This window comes from Polyergus mexicanus, unplaced genomic scaffold (genome assembly GCF_030449975.1).
Source record: "Polyergus mexicanus isolate NDT 795.1 unplaced genomic scaffold, iyPolMexi1.0 SCAF_55, whole genome shotgun sequence".
NCBI lineage: Eukaryota > Metazoa > Arthropoda > Insecta > Hymenoptera > Formicidae > Polyergus > Polyergus mexicanus.
The window spans coordinates 83,478-84,239 of NW_027223375.1; positions in this window are offsets into that span (position 1 = coordinate 83,478).

Below are 762 nucleotides of genomic sequence, written 5' to 3' on the forward strand. Positions count from 1 at the left end.
TCATCGTAGGGATAAAATTCCAAATTTAGATAGAGTTTAATGTTGGTCAGTTTACAGTCGTCGAATGTAGTAATATCTTTTGACACAGCATTTTTTCTGTCAGTCTGCAGCGCAAACATCACGTATCGCGGCTTCTCCAGCTGAGAGGCGGCTTTCACGGTCCACGAATGCTTGGTCGTATTATACAATAGAAGAAATTCGTATAGATCCCAAGAGCGAAAACTCATATTCAAGTATCGCCCGCTTTCCAACGCGCGTAGCAAGGATAGTTTATTAACCTCGCTCAATATTACATGTGGCATACGCCATTGTATCTTGAATAATTCGATATCAGCTTCAGCCGTAGCATTTCCAAATATGCAATTGTTGTCGTTGCGCGAACGTATCAGAATTAATTCGTGACGAGCGTTAATCACAATTCGCTTATAATCTTCACAAAAACCCAATAGTATGTTTAGCGGCACGCAAAAATTGAAGTAAGCTTCAGCAGCATTATGTGACATATTCCACGCAGCATTCCCCAAGATTTTACCCCTCTCGGCTGTTAGAGAGACATAGATTTTAATCGTGGAAGTTATTCCAACGTTTCTGTTGCGGTCAATCTCCACACCGTCGAGTTCATATCGAAGTTCATCAAACATAAACGTGACACAATTGTTGCCCAATATCACTCTTCTCCCTTCAGCTCCTTTACGCACCATCCACTTTCCCTCGACGTATAGAAAACTTTCACATGGTAATGTATACAAATCTTGATGTTGT